General features: G+C 45.6%; 3 non-coding genes across 3 annotated transcripts; all 3 read right to left on the reverse strand.

Moving 5' to 3' along the window:
* Window positions 1–1,219: 1,219 nt before the first annotated feature.
* TRNAR-CCG (transfer RNA arginine (anticodon CCG)) lies at window positions 1,220–1,293 on the reverse strand. The gene has a single exon. It is a non-coding gene; the product is annotated as a tRNA-Arg (tRNA).
* A 7,715-nt stretch (window positions 1,294–9,008) lies between these two features.
* On the reverse strand, window positions 9,009–9,081 carry TRNAF-GAA (transfer RNA phenylalanine (anticodon GAA)). Its single transcript has one exon. It is a non-coding gene; the product is annotated as a tRNA-Phe (tRNA).
* A 2,592-nt stretch (window positions 9,082–11,673) lies between these two features.
* Window positions 11,674–11,760, reverse strand: TRNAS-GGA (transfer RNA serine (anticodon GGA)). Its single transcript has one exon. It is a non-coding gene; the product is annotated as a tRNA-Ser (tRNA).
* Between the last annotated feature and the right edge of the window lie 4,126 nt (window positions 11,761–15,886).

Here is a 15,886-nt window from a genome sequence, read left to right on the forward strand (position 1 = left end):
ACCTTTTAGAGGATTACGTGGAACAATTGAATCGGGTGATCCATGATCAAATAAAGATTCAGCTACTTGAAAGCCATCGGGTATCTTCTGACGCAGTGTTTGTTCAATCACCCTTTTCCCAGCAAATGCTATGTATGCTTTGGACTCAGCAATAATTACGTCCCCTAACGTACCAGAACTAGCAGTAACACCACCCGTAGTTGGATAGGTAGGAACCGATATATATAATAATCCCTTCTGAACCTGATGTATTTGTGGGACGGGAGGAATCTTAGCCATCTGCATCAGACTCAACGTCCCTTCTTGCGTACGTGCTCCGCCGGAAGCACAGATAATAACTAGTGGAAGGGATTGATCCGTGGCACATTCGATTGAGCGGGTAATCTTTTCACCTACCACAGAACCCATACTTCCCCCCGTGGATTGAAAGTCCGTAACACCAAGCGCAATAGGTGTCCCGTTTAGACATCCCACCCCTGTCTGAACAGCATCAGTTAAACCCGTTCGTTTCTGGGAGTTGATGATGCGACTTCCATGAGAATCCCCGTCAGAGAAACCTGGAACATCTTATGCAGTCATGTCTTCATCCATGGGAATCCAAGTGTCACGATCGATCGGAAGTTCGATTCTTTCTGTACTAGTCATTGGGGGGTGATAGCCGCACTCCTCACAAATATTTTTATTTTGTTTTGGGAATCTCACGTAAAGCATGTTACCGCAGTTGTCACACCGAGTCCACAACCCCCTGTCGGTATCAATGCTTATGTCTCTATTCCTTCCTCTCTCACTCAAAACGTAACCCTTTGTGGCTTTTTCGAGGAAAGCCCCGATCAATCCACCAAATTCGCGTTTATCTTCGAACCGATTTCTCACAGACATAGGAATTTCCTCATTCATTTCTTCTCCTTCGCTTCGGAGGTAAAAACAGTCGATTCTATTAGATTTCATTTCATCAATGAGATAGACACAGAGATGGAGAAATCATTTCTGAACTATCAGGATCAGCGTCTGTTCGGAATAGGCGTCGAATCGAGACTGACTCCGAATCCGATAACTAATTGGCAATTGACTGATCATCTATTTGATCAATCATATGTTAGAACCCCACAAATAATTATCCAATAACACTTCGTGGAAATAGTTGTGTCGTGTACTGAGAGGCACTGAATCATTTCCTTACTACTCGAGTCTCTGCAGCTCGTATTCCACCTCTCCTATGCAAATTGGGGGGGATTCGAACCCCCGTCCCCATGGATCGGAACCATGTGCTCTCATCCGCTGAGCTACCAACTCCGATCCGTGGCATATCGGGAGTATGGAGGGGAATGTTCCTTCTCCCTATACTCCCTGTTCGCCCCACGAATCCTACCGAATGAATGAGATTCCCGAATAGTTACGGAAATTACAATGTATCAATTGTGTCGAATTCAAATTTGATCTGTTTCCATACCTCGCAAGCAGCAGCCAATTCGGGACTCCACTTACTAGCTTCGCGGATAATCTCGTTACCTTCACGAGCAAGATCACGTCCCTCATTACGAGCTTGTACACAAGCCTCCAATGCAACTCGATTAGCTACGGCGCCTGGTGCGTTTCCCCAGGGGTGTCCCAAGGTTCCTCCGCCGAACTGTGAGACAGAATCATCTCCGAAGATTTCAGTTAGAGCGGGCATATGCCAGACATGGATACCTCCCGAGGCTACGGGAAATACACCTGGCATGGATACCCAATCCTGAGTGAAATATATACCACGGCTTCGGTCTTTCTCGATATAATCGTCGCGTAGCAAATCGACGAAACCCAGTGTGACTTCTCGTTCTCCCTCCAGTTTACCCACTACGGTCCCGGCGTGGATATGATCCCCGCCGGACATACGCAATGCTTTGGCTAGGACACGAAAATGGATACCGTGATTTCTCTGTCTATCGATAACAGCATGCATCGCGCGGTGGATATGAAGCAGTAGCCCATTATCTCGACAATAAAAGGCCAAGCTAGTATTTGCAGTGAAGCCTCCCGTCAAATAATCATGCATGACGATGGGTGCTCCCGATTCTCTAGCAAAGACTGCTCTTTTCATCATTTCCTCACACGTACCCGCAGTGGCATTTAGATAATGTCCTTTTATTTCGCCCGTTTCGGCCTGAGCCTTGAAAAGAGCTTCTGCCACAAACAGGAACCGGTCCCTCCAACGCATGAATGGTTGAGAATTTACGTTCTCATCATCCTTCGTAAAATCAAGTCCGCCACGGAGACATTCGTAAACAGCCCTGCCATAGTTTTTAGCAGATAAGCCCAATTTTGGCTTGATTGTACATCCCAGCAAGGGACGACCATATTTGTTCAGTTTATCCCTTTCGACTTGGATACCGTGAGGCGGCCCAATGAAAGTCTTGGAATAAGCAGGAGGAATTCTCAGATCCTCCAAACGTAGAGCTCGTGGGGCTTTAAATCCAAATACGTTACCTACAATGGAAGTGAACATATTGGTGACGGAACCCTCTTCAAATAGATCCAAAGGATAAGCTACATATGCGATATATTGATTCTCTTCCCCAGCAACGGGTTCGATGTCGTAGCATCGACCCTTGTAACGATCGAGACTAGTCAGTCCATCCGTCCACACAGTGGTCCACGTACCTGTGGAAGATTCTGCAGCTACTGCAGCTCCAGCTTCCTCAGGCGGTACCCCGGGTTGCGGAGTCATCCGGAAGGCTGCCAAGATGTCAGTATCTTTGGTCTCATAATCGGGAGTATAGTAAGTTAGTCGATAATCTTTAACACCAGCTTTGAACCCAATACCTGTTTTAGTCTCTGTTTGTGGTGACATGAGTCCCTCCTTACAATTCAATTAGTAAATCCTGCAAGGATGAGATCTGCTCGACATAGATGGAAGAATTCAACGTGAAGCGTGGAATAGGTCCTGATAGATTCGACTCGAGACGTTTGTCGAAACTCTACCTCAAGCATGGGACATTAGTATTTTATAATACGTCCCACATGTAATGCAACTGACTCTGGTTGTTTCGCACGGAAATTGCTTGAAGAATTAGATCGTAATACATCTCGATACATTGACTCGGGAATCTTTTCGTGGTTAGACTGGTCAGTAGAAGCAAAAAAGGGGATTGAATTCGATATCTGGTTCGCTTTGCGAATAGACGGGGGAAAAAAGGGGATTCGACGAATGAGATGTAGCAATCACATCTAACTAGATGGACCAACTCGTGGGTATCGCGCTCTTTTGCCTCCGACCCATATGTGGAGAGGAGGAAATCAAATCCTACAGTACCTGTCACCCATCTGGATGGATCGGAATCGACTTCCGAGGAAGCAAATGATATGTTTGAAAAAGGGGGAGAAGGGTGTGGAACTAGTAACTCCCCACCATCAACCAATTAGCAATGAAATGCCAGATGGTTCTGCCAATTCGACAATCAAATGAAGATAATACACCAAAACAGTTACGAAAACCAGTTCTTCTGCTTTTGGAATTTCTAAATCAGTGGAGAGAAATGTGGGATATATTACCCAGATCATTGGACCAGTATCGGATGTGTCTTTCCCTCCAGGTAAAATGCCCAATATCTACAACTCTTCGATGGTTAAGGGGAAAAACCCGGCGGGTCAAGAGATTAATGTTACTCGTGAGGTGCAACAATTACCGGGTAATAATGAAGTCAGAGCCGTAGCTATGAGTGCTACAGATGGTCTGATGAGAGGTATGGGCGTCGTCGATACAGGAGCTCCTCTCAGTGTTCCTGTTGGTGAAATTACTCCTGGTTGAATCTCTAATGTCCCTGGTGAACCCGTCGATGACTTGGGTCCCGTAGATATTGGTACGACGTCCCCCATTCATAGATCCGCTCCGGCATTTACGCAGTTGGATACTAAATTATCTATATTTGAGACGGGGATTAAAGTCGCGGATCTTTTGGCTCCCTATCGTCGAGGAGGAAAGATTGGATCATTTGGAGGAGCTGGAGTGGGAAAAACGGTTCCTATCACGGAATCAATTAACAACATCGCCAAGGCTCACGGAGGTGTATCTGTATTTGGTGGGGTGGGGGAACGCACCCGTGAGGGTAATGATCTTTACATGGAAACGAAGGAATCGAAAGTTATTAATGAACAAGATATATCAGAATCGAAGGTGGCTCCAGTTCATGGTCAGATGAATGAACCACCAGGAGCTCGTATGAGAGTTGGTTCAACTGCTCTGACAATGGCTGAATATTTCCGAGATGTGAACAAGCAAGATGTCCTTTTATCTATCGACAACATATTTCGTTTTGTCCAAGCAGGATCAGAAGTTTCTGCTTTATTGGGTAGAATGCCTTCCGCCGTGGGTCATCAACCAACTCTTAGTACAGAAACGGGATCCCCACAAGAGAGAATTACTTCTACCAAGGAAGGATCGATAACTTCTATTCAAGCTGTTTATGTACCTGCAGATGATTCGACTGACCCAGCTCCTGCTACAACATTTGCACACCCAGATGCTACCACTGTGCTTTCGAGAGGACTAGCAGCTAAAGGTATTTATCCGGCTGTAGATCCCTTGGATTCGACTTCAACCATGTTACAACCCTGGATTGTGGGTGAAGAGCATTACGAAACCGCACAAGGGGTTAAACAGACTTTACAGCGTTATAAGGAATTGCAAGATATTATAGCTATTCCCGGACTGGATGAATCGTCAGAAGAGGACCGTCTAACGGTAGCTCGGGCTCGGAAGATAGAACGTTTCTTATCACAACCCTTCCTCGTAGCAGAAGTATTTACTGGTTCGCCAGGGAAATATGTTAGTTTAACAGAAACCACTAAGGGATTTCAAATGATTCTTCCTGGAGAATTGGATAATCTCCCTGAACAAGCTTTTCATCTGGTTGGCAACATCGATGAAGCCACCACGAAGGCTGCAACCTTACAAGTGGAGGGTCAATGAAAGGGATGGTACTGAATCTTCGTGTAATGGCTCCTAATCGAACTGTTTGGAATTCTGAGGTTCGAGAAATCGTCCCATCTACGAGTAGTGGCCAGATTGGTGTATTGCCCAATCACGCTCCACTTCTTACAGCTTTGGATATGGGAGTCCCGAAGGTACGTCACGATGGACAGTGGTCCGCAATGGCGTTGATGGGTGGTTTCGCCATGGTAGACAGTAATCAGGTAACAACATCAGTCAACGAAGCAGAACGAGCTACCGAAATTGATCCTGAGGAGGCTCGGGAAGCTCTTCAGACAGCTCAAGCTGACGCAGCTCAAGCCGAAGGCAGAAGGAAAGCTATTGAAGCTAATCTAGCATTTAAAAGAGCTAAGGCGAGATTAGAGGCTTCAAATACTACTCAATCATTCCCACTTTTAGTTGCGCCTGTGAGAAACGACGGGAAAAGCATGATGGGACACACAATGATTTGTTAGTCCCGTAATACTTCGTATCCATCCCAAATATTTGTAGAACTTATTAGGTATCATTTCAAGTATTGTGGTACCTAATGAGTTTTACCTACTATTGGATTCGAACCAATGACTCTCGCCGTATGAAAGCGACACTCCAACCACTGAGTTAAGTAGGCTTCTATTGCTTGTAGTACTCTATTATACCGACCCAGGGAGAGAATTTCAAACAATTAGAACATCAATAAATATTTGATTTTAACGGCAAAAGATGAGTCTCGCCTCCTTCTCGGTTGGTTACCAGCTTGACAGGGATCATCCGATGCATTATACTAATGTAGCCACAGGGCTATAGCTCAACGGTAGAGCACCTCGTTTACACGTGCGCCGATGCTTCTCGGGAAGGGTTCGTCGCTATTCAACCGATCTACGCGGAATATACCGCGTAAGTTACTTATGTCTTACCCTATTGGGAGATGTGGAAGAACAGTAGCATGACGAAGAATCGATCGGAAAAAGGATCGATTTCGGTGGGTTGATATGGTCAGTAGATGATACGTCTAATGCTAAGGGTGGTGGGGGCAATGCGAGGACCTCAACAAGATCTCTTCTTCGTCCTACGAACCTTGAGGTGTATGAGGGTATCGTATCTCCTTCCTAGGCGATCGAGACACTTAGAATTAAGTGGATTTGTGTCTACGGGATGCAAACCTGTGTCAACACTAAGAATCTTCTCGAGAGACTTCGGGATTGCTTCGGAGGGAACGAGTTCTTCGAGCACACGGAACCATTTCTTTGTTATTTATAATGAAGCAAAGGATGGTGCATCAACAATGGCTTCTTCCTCCCATCCGGTGGAAGACTAGTTGATGAGGGAGCCCAATGCCACGAAAGAAGCATGTTGGGTTCGTGAAGCAGTTCAAGAATTTATATATTCCGATCTGCATTACCGAGAATGTTTACGGTTCGAATCCGTATAGCCCTAATCTTTAATGATAAGCCGGTCTCGCCCATCGCAGCGGAACTAATTGAGAATTACCCAGATTCAACGCGACTCGCATGAACTATATAGATCGTAGGGTCACTACTTCCGTTTCGATCAGGGGATAGGGATGAAGATCAGGAAGGAGAAGGAATTATTCATTAATAAGTTCCTCAATGATGGTCAATCGGAGAAAATTCAGATAAGAATCTAAATTGACGGATTGCTTTCCATAATAGATAATCCGTATAAATCAATCTTATGCATCGATTCGGTAGGGAGGTACATACCATACCCCACTACCTACTTAGTAGAATATAGTCCCCATCCGGTTCTTCCGGCAATTTGACTCATCTCACGGATTCCAGCCAAGAGCTCATTTCCGGATGGGGAGTCCCGTTTCTAATAATCTTCTCGCAAGTCCATTTGGTATCCAGCATCTTCCGAGGACTGGATCGGAGGGACGATTGGCTCATCACTGGGGGGGTGTACATCCCGATTCCATTCTGGGATGAGATGTCCGTGAGCCACGTCTGGCATCTCATCCCCGATCGAACGATCGAGGAGTCAGCAACCCCCCCCCCCTTCACTTATCATAAAGATGTTACACCCACACGGTGGGGTGAGAAGATAAATACCGAAGCAGGAGGAGTATGTAAATGTTTTTGCTTCCTAAACACGATTCCTTCCGGATCCTCCTACTAGTATCCATCCTTATTCCCTATACAGCCTTTTCGGTTTCCAGATCCGTCGCACCCATCCGCGAGGGGCCTGAAAAACTAACAAGCTATGAATCAGGTATGGAACCAAAGGGAGGGGCTTGGATCCAATTCCAGATCCGTTATTATATGTTTGCCCCGGTATTCGTTATTCCCGACGTCGAGACGGTCTCTCCCTATCCCCGGGCTATGAGTTTCAGGGAATTGGGTCTATTTGCTTTTACTGAAGTGTCTATCCCCATATCCATATTAATTGTCGGTTCGATTTATGCATGGTGAAAAGGAGCATTGGAATGGTCCTAATTTCTAACTATTCGGGTAAGAGGAACGGAGTCGACTCCCGTGGGGGGAATCCACTAATTAACTCCGTGGAGTCCTTCTCCCCCGATCAAGACACATCAAACTCGATTATTTTGACTAACTTGAATGATCTCTCCAATTGGTCTCGACTTTCCAGTTTGTGGCCACTCCTTTACGGTACTAGCTGCTGCTCCATTGAATTCGCCTCATTAATTGGTTCACGCTTCGACTTCGACCGGTACGGTCTAGTACCAAGATCCAGCCCCAGACAAGCTGATCCCATAATAACGGCGGGTACTATCACCATGAAGATGGCTCCGTCTCTAGTGAGACTCTATGAACAAATGCCCGAACCAAAGTATGTAATTGCTATGGGGGCATGTACCATTACGGGAGGCATGTTTAGTACGGATTCTTACAGCACCGTTCGCGGAGTGGATAAATTGATTCCTGTGGACATTTATTTGCCGGGTCGTCCGCCCAAGCCCGAAGCTATTATTGATGCTGTGACAAAACCCCGCAAAAGAATTGCTCAGGAAAACTATAGGGATCGAACTTCTTGTCGAACCCGGAAGAGATATTTTAGTCTGAATCACCGACTTTTTTTCGTACCCAATACCTATACCGGTGAATACAATCAACGAATCGCAAATCAGTCTTCGAAATCCCTATCAAATATCCTCTCGAAGGGATTGAGTGGATTCGAAAGTATGCATGAAGAATCCGTATCAGAGGCGGGCGGGTGAAGATATTCCACAGAGATATAGAACGTTAGCTAATATGAGTATTATCAATAACAACGGCGATTCCAACATCGAGATGCGGGGTCGATTACCCGCTTGGTCGACTAGACATAGTTTAGCCCACAGACCTTTAGGTTCTGATTACCGGGGTGTCGAGATCCCACAGGTCAAAGCAGGGGATTGGCCTTCTATAGCTGTTGCTTCATATGCGTGCGGTTTCAATTATCCCCGTTCCCAATGTGCCTATGATGCAGCACCAGGAGGATCCCTAGCTAGTGTGTATCATCTGACGGAGGTGCGAGACGATGCAGATCAACCTGAAGAAGTATGTACAAAAGTCTTCGTTCCGAGAAAAGACCCCAGGATTCCATCCGTTTGTTGGGTTTGGAAAAGTTCCAATTTCCAGGAACGGGAATCCTATGATATGTTAGGAATCACTTATGAGAGTCATCCGCACCTACAACGTATCTTAATGCCTGGGAGCCGGCTGGGATGGCCTTTACGTAAGGATTATGTCGTACCCGACTTTTATGAGCTACAGGATGCTTATCGAATTGGGACGGAGGCAAAATTGAAAGCCATCCTCCCACTAGCCAATTCTGTATCATTCTATTTAATCTTGTGCGGCAGGTGAGGCTGGTCTACCTTATTTGAGACACTTGTTTCTCGTACGATCAATCGCATCCACGTATCTGCATCGAAATCCGCACCTACATATGCACGTTCAAGCGTATGTAGGTGTGGGTATAGATACATACCCCGACCAGTAGACCAATAAGCAATCCATATTTTTTTTTTGGATTCTCCTATTTCCAAGTGCGGTTTTCGCCCGCAGCCATCAGATCAAATTATTTCCCATCGGTATGCCAGGAACCAGACTTGAACTGGTGACACGAGGATTTTCAGTCCTCTGCTCTACCTACTGAGCTATCCCGGCCAGTGATTCCGCGATAATCCCAAACAAATATCCCAGCGTGGATTGATTCTTTCCCTTACCTATCCGTCCAATCGAAGTAACTATCCTCACGAATCCATTTTTTTTTTTATACCTTGCAGGCGAACCATTCAGACAATCCATTGGATTTGCCGAATGGTTCAGTCGCAAACCACTCAAAAATATTCTCGAGCTGGGGACGAGACATCAATCCGATTCGATTGAGCTATGAATCGGGAGCATGGATCCCCTCTCGTTTAGGTGGAGGAAATCAATACGTATTCGGGAGATGTATCTCGATACCCTTCGTCCGCTTGATGGGTCGAAGAATCCCATCCACCAGAATAGACGGGGAGGGATTTCTCTGTTTCATGGGGTAGATGCTTCCCACAACTCCTACGCAATTTGGATAATATGTTTCATCCCGTTCTACTGGGGATGTAGGGACTCGAACCCTCACGGTCCTACAAAGACCAACGGATTTTCTTTCTACCACAATTTGCATTGCTGTTTCCATCAACGGCGTAGAGTTGGACTCCATCTCTATCCGCGAAGGTCTGTTACTAATGGTTATTCATCGAACCATATTCATCCGAATACGGAGTATACATACACAAAGAGGAAATCAGGAGAAGATGGGATTCGGGGATAATCGAGTAGATCCCACCAATACCCGAGATTCTCGAGATTTTGATACAATCCTCGGTGCGGATGTTGAGTATGCACTGGGAGAGGATCCTCGCCGCTTATAGGATCATTCTAGATTGAATCATCCATGGAAAGAGAACATCTATCCGCTTAATGAATAATAGAAATTAATAGATCGTTCGTCGGAATAGCTTCCGTCGAGTCTCTGCACCTATCTCATCATCCGAATCCTGCTTCTGAAATGAGATTTGGCTCAGGATCGCCTACTAAATAATCCTAGGTTTCCCTGAATTTGAAAGCTATCACTCGGTGTGTTTCCATACCTAGGCTCAATCCAATCGAGTCCGCAGCGTCTACCATTCCGCCATACCCCCCCCCCCCTTGAGTCCCAAACCGAAGCAATGGATCTGCAATTGCATCAAATCCTTTTGCATGCCATCCGAGTTTGCATGTTCCATGCCATTTGTTCCAGAGATATTTCACGAGTCTCTTGATTCCGGTCAAGCGGAAATTATATACCCCGTCCCGATTCCCGAATTCTCAACCTCTTCCCTTTTCTGTTTCTATTCCCAATTTCCTCCAGAAAGGGACTCCACCGATCCCAGAGAATATATATCTGCGAGACCATACCCTGCTTCTCCGTATTCGCGTACCCATAAGAATTATACACGGGTGGGGTAATTAAATCAATACGATACGGTAGGAGATGGAATTATCGACTCATCTAACCCATCTCTGTGGTTGAATAACCCTTGCGGCTGACTGCGCCGTGGGCGCAACCACCATTGTCGCTTTAGGAGGGTTCTATTCCATCCCATGGGGTTCAAAAGAACCAGGAAAGCTTGGTTTGGATTCGGAAGTACCACATTCACAAGGCAGAGGTTATCGGTTCGATTCCGGCAGAATATTGCCCAGTATCAGTCGATGCACCAATACCGTGTCTCCCTTCGGCTTTGTCCCCCGCGTCGAAGCCTCCATTTCCAATAGAGTCGATGGGAATTCGAGTATTTGTTCGTCTACATTCATATGTTATGATTATTACAAATACCAAATGTTCAACAAAATTGGGTGACACTTATAAATAGTACCAGTACTTCGATTACGGAGAGGTCCATTCCGGGTCTTACCATGCTTACAAAGAAGGAGTTTTTATGTCTCGTTATCGAGGACCCCGTCTGAAAATAATACGTCGTCTCAAGGATCTACCCGGGCTTACAAATAAAACATCAAATCCGAGAGAAGCACGAATTGCTATTGATTAATCTGCTTCGAGAAAGGTATCTCAATTTTGCGTGCGTCTGGAAGCCAAACAGAGATTACGTTTCAATTATGGATCAACGGAACGACAATTGCCTAGATACGTTCGTATTGCTAGAAGAGCCAAGGGTTCAACAGGTCAAGTACCATTACAGCTACTCGAAATGCGTCCAGATAATATTGTTTCTCGTCCAGGTATGGCTCCTACTATTCCTGCAGCTAGGCAATTAGTTAATCATAGACACATTCTAGTGAACGATCGTATAGTCGATATACCGAGTTACCGTCGCAAACCAAAAGATACTATTATTGTGAGAAATCGACCGGGTTCTCGCAATGGACCAAATAGAGAGATGGAATTTTCTCGGGGAGACAAAATACCTGATCATTCAACTTTTTCCTCGTCGGGAGACAGTAGACCCACAGGATTAGTGAATGGAATCGCAAATCGGGAGTCCACTGGGTTGGATATAAATGAATTGCTCGTCGTTGAGTATTACTCCCGCAAAGCCTAACCCCAAGTAATTATCTAATAGTCTGGGATTCCTCATTCTGAAATTCGGATACCCCCCCCCCCGGGGGGGGGGATTCTTGGAATTATTATTTGAAATCGGGAGTACTAACTGGAAGCATTCAAAGGATTAGCAATTCTTTGGGGTGCCGGAACAGAGTCAATGACGGAATGCAAAGGGGAAAGGGGGGGATTCGAACCCCCGGTAAACAAGAGTCTACATAGCATTTCCAATGCTACACCTTAAACCACTCAGTCACCTTTCCTGCAACTTTGTACTATTTACACATCTTACCAATCTAAGAAACCGGATAGCAACTCAATCCTCGATGATAGACGGGAAAAAGTGATTCCTGGAAGTGAGTGCAAGCCTCATCAGTTATTAAGAAATGAGATTAATTCCCGGAATTGAGGTAGGGGAGGTGACCCCATCCCTGGGATAGATTTTTAGTTGTTCCGAGTCGATTTCATAATGAGAGATTTTCAATTAGGTGATGCAGATCCCATCAAAAGCAATCACTCCATTAGTAATTATTCATGGATGCTGCGAGACTATATACCCCCATTCACACACGACTCTCATTCGGTGCGGAATTAGTTACTCCACCCTCCCAGTCGATTGAGGGGGAGGGACATAGATACCAGACGGATGCACCTCTTCCCCTTGTATTGCAAAAGAGATCTGTTCTTCCGGCATCCTGATTAACTCAATAATAAGTGGAACGAAGAGGAATTCCAATTACGCCTAGATCCCAGAGAAATGACAATTCTATTGATAGAACTCCCACGATTCTGGCGGATATCTTGTTACAAATCATACCGACTACTGATAGGGAGAAGAGAGCTTTTACTTATTATAGAGATGGTGCGATTTGGGGAGGGAAAATCGATTAACCTTAATTCCTAATTAATTGGGGGATTCAAATTCCGATAGACCCGCGTTTGGTGAAGGTATGTTTCGAACGGGAAACAAGTCCTTCTGTCGTGTATCCTCGATTGATGCAGCCTCAAATGCTCCAGTTTCGATCTCCGGCGAATCGTAGTAGTAAGCAAAAGGTGAAACCTACGGACCGACCTATTTGTAGGACTCCGTGGGTAGGCATAGGGGAGAGGCACTACGTGGAGGAATCGACAACGCAAAAGCTTCGTTACGGTTGGGTTCAGCCGCGCGTCGTGTTTCTATGACGAATACCAATAATGATTGGGACAACGAACATCCATCCCGTTCGTATTTTGGATACCCCTAGAATCATCGGAGATTGTCGAAGTAGCTGATCCCCATGAAACTCGAAGCGTTGGGAACAGAGAAATTGTCATTAGTCTCTTGGTGTCGACGTGTCGGAGTGGCACAACCATGTTAACAAGAGATTTTTGGCAGAAGGGATGGCTAGTCCAGTAGTTTCACAGACACTAGCCCCCGTTCATCCATAGGTTTAGAGTAGGAATTGCTAGACTATTCCAAATACTAGTCTCTCTCCATGCATCATGCAGGAGGAGCCGTATGAGGTGAGAATCTCAAGTACGGTTTTGAAGCGGAGCTCATTCACGCTGAGTGAGCGACCCTGACGAATGTCGGCCCAATCCGAAGGAGAATATGCAGAAGCTTCATAAAATTACTACAAAGCTATGCGTTTGGAGATTGATCCTCATGATCGGAGTTACATACCCCATAATATAGGTTTGATTCATACTAGCAATGGAGAACATGCAAAGGCTTTGGAATACTATTTTCAAGCATTGGAACGGAATCCTTTTCCACCACAGGCTCTTAATAATATGGCTGTGATCCGTCATTACGTGCGATTACCCATACTATAGGATCCCTTGATTCGAAACCACTCGATGTAGGAGGCTTTCCACAAGCATACTCCCATAAGGAGTTCTCCTGAGCTGTGGAATTTGGTGTCCCCCGTAGTAACTCAGGTCCGGGGGAAGAACGGAAGCCTGTGAATCCCATGGATAATCGGGTGAATTGAGGGAGAAAGCACCGCAAAGATTCGTCATCGAAAATCTGGGTCGATACGATGAGATTTGCTCACTCGGGGGGTTCTACAATCGATTCCTGTAATAGAATCGATTTGGAAAGGAATATCGAGCTATGGTGTAGTATCAAATCCCAAAGGAAACATTTCAGCGGATCTATTTTTAGAAGTAGGGGAATTAGTTCCGGGGGAGATTATTACCCTCCTCCACGAATTAGGAGTATGGAAAAGATTCTATCTCGCATCGATAGGATTGGAAACCATTCCCAGTAACTACTCTTGATTCTTCTCTAGACTAACGGGGGAGGGGGCCAAGTAAATCTCTCTCTTCTCTTGGATCAGATAGAGAATAAGCTACTGAGTAGTCATTCGAGCCGCATGAGGTAGGAAACTCTCAAGTCCGGTTCTGAGGGAGGATATCTCGAAGGGATCTATCCATCCCGACCGGGGGGAGCAGGCCATTCAACAGGGAGACCCGGAGGCTTCGGAATCTTGGTTTGATCAAGCCGCTGAGTGTCGGAAACAAGCAATAGCACTTCCTCCAAGCAATTATATCGAAGCACAAAATTGGTTGAGGATTACGAAACGTTCCAGGTGATGAGAGAGGGGGGTGACGCCGGGGTAGCAGTGATATGGGGACCAGACAATTGAAAGAAATTCCTTTACATTTTCTACCCCCCCCCCCCCCCTGGGATACCAGGAAGGAGAAGACTTCTCCTCCTACCGATTGCCATCTGGTAATATGTAACCCCCCCCCTACTGAAACGTATAAGAATCTCTCTATACAAGGTCCATAAAGCACTAATAAGTTGTGTAATAATAAGATTAAATGCCTGCCTCGGATAACTCTTCTATTACAGCTGTTCCAGTTCCAAACTCAGGGAGAAGAATACCTTACATACGAATTCCATCTCTTAGAAGTTTCGTATCCCCCGCTGGTAGGTCGTTGCTATCCCCTGTCCGAAGAGAGGAGAATCTCGATGACTATTCGTTCACCGGAACCAGAAGTCAAGATTATGGTGGAAAAGGATCCCGTGAGAACTTCTTTCGAAAAATGGGCTCAACCTGGACATTTCTCGAGAACTTTAGCTAAGGGTCCCAGTAGTACCACTTGGATTTGGAATCTACATGCTGATGCTCATGATTCTGATAGTCACACAAATGATTCAGAAGATATATCCCGTAAAACATTCAGCGCCCATTTTGGTCAATTAGCTATTATTCTTATCTGGCTGAGTGGTATGTATTTTCACGGGGCTCGCTTCTCTAATTACGAGGCGTGGCTAAGTGATCCCACTCATGTTAAGCCTAGCGCCCAGGTAGTTTGGCCAATAGTTGGTCAAGAGATACTTAATGGAGATGTAGGTGGGGGATTCCAGGGAATACAGATAACGTCCGGATTTTTTCAAATATGGCGGTCTTCTGGAATAACTAGTGAGTTACAACTCTATTGCACCGCTATCGGTGCCTTAATCTTTGCAGGATTGATGTTCTTCGCTGGTTGGTTCCACTATCACAAGGCTGCTCCAAAATTGGCTTGGTTCCAGGACGTGGAATCCATGTTGAACCACCACCTAGCAGGCCTCTTGGGATTGGGTTCCTTGGCGTGGGCGGGACACCAGGTACACGTCTCGCTACCCATTAACCAACTATTAGACGCGGGAATCGATCCTAAGGAGATACCTCTTCCTCATGAATCCATTTTGAATCGTGACCTTTTGGCTCAGATGTATCCCAGTTTCGCAAAGGGATTAACTCCATTCTTTACCCTCGACTGGTTACAATACTCAGATTTCTTAACCTTCCGTGGGGGATTGAATCCAGCCACAGGGGGATTGTGGTTGACCGATACTGCGCATCACCATCTAGCTATTGCAGTTCTTTTCCTGATAGCTGGTCACATGTATCGAACCAATTGGGGTATCGGGCATAGTACGAAAGAGATTCTGGAAGCTCATAAAGGTCCCTTCACGGGTGAGGGTCACAAGGGTCTTTACGAGATCCTAACTACTTCATGGCATGCTCAATTAGCTATTAATCTTGCTATGTTGGGTTCCCTAACAATTGTAGTGGCCCATCATATGTATGCTATGCCTCCCTATCCATACCTAGCTACTGATTATGCTACGCAGCCATCCCTGTTTACGCATCACATGTGGATTGGTGGTTTCCTAGTGGTAGGCGCGGCGGCACACGCAGCTATTTTTATGGTGAGAGATTATGATCCGACTACTCAATACAACAACCTATTGGATCGTGTCATTCGGCATCGTGATGCAATAATTTCACATCTTAACCGGGTATGCATTTTTCTAGGTTTCCATAGTTTCGGATTGTATATTCATAACGATACTACGAGTGCGTTGGGACGTCCCCAAGATACGTTTTCAGATACTGCTATTTAATTACA

Source organism: Dipteris shenzhenensis, unplaced genomic scaffold (genome assembly GCF_047967505.1).
Source record: "Dipteris shenzhenensis isolate YYH24624 ecotype China unplaced genomic scaffold, Dip_SZ_1.0 scaf0188, whole genome shotgun sequence".
In the NCBI taxonomy this organism is placed as follows: domain Eukaryota; kingdom Viridiplantae; phylum Streptophyta; class Polypodiopsida; order Gleicheniales; family Dipteridaceae; genus Dipteris; species Dipteris shenzhenensis.